Source organism: Myotis brandtii, unplaced genomic scaffold (assembly GCF_000412655.1).
Source record: "Myotis brandtii unplaced genomic scaffold, ASM41265v1 scaffold691, whole genome shotgun sequence".
In the NCBI taxonomy this organism is placed as follows: domain Eukaryota; kingdom Metazoa; phylum Chordata; class Mammalia; order Chiroptera; family Vespertilionidae; genus Myotis; species Myotis brandtii.
Window position 1 is genome coordinate 935,762 of NW_005370704.1, and position 709 is coordinate 936,470.

Below are 709 nucleotides of genomic sequence, written 5' to 3' on the forward strand. Positions count from 1 at the left end.
GGCACCCCCCCGTTCCTCCCCAGGTGGTGGTGGCCTCTCCTACGCTCGAGGCCCGAAACCAGGGCGTCTGGCCTCAGCGGCCCCAGGTGGGTGGGCACCTCCCCAGCCACCGCCTCGGGGTTTGGGGTCAGAGGGCGGCAGCTCTCTCCTGCCGAGGAAGGGAGATGCCACCTGCTCTGAGCCCTCCCCGGGCTCCCCAACTTTCCTCTAATGGGAAGTTGGGGGTGGCCGTCCCCTCCTACGAGACCGTCTGTGAATCCCAGTCCTGCTGGGGGAGCCCTGCCAGCTGCCTGCCCTGGTGCTCCCCCGGGGTCTGTGCTGAGCCGGCTGCCACCCTGTGCCCACAGGTTCGGGGTGAGGATGGTGGAGCCAGGCCCCAGGCTGGCCCAAGGTAGGAAGGGGTGCTTCCCCTGCGAGCTTCCTCTCCTGTCGGGGCAGAAGGAGCCCCAGGCACCAGCATGGCCACTCCCATCCTGTCCTCTCTCAGATCAGAACTGGCCGGAGCCCCAGGGCCAGTTCCCACAGCCCTTCCCGTGTCCCATCAGCCCGTCCCGTGTCCCATGTCCCATGTGTCAAAGGCCCAGGTTCCCTCTGCCTGAGCCCGTCCTGCCCCCATGGGACCACCTCTCGGGCCTCGAGGGGCTCCAGGCTGCGTGGAGGGTCAGAGTGAGGCTCCCGGAAGGGGCACAGGCTGGGCTGTGGGTGAGGT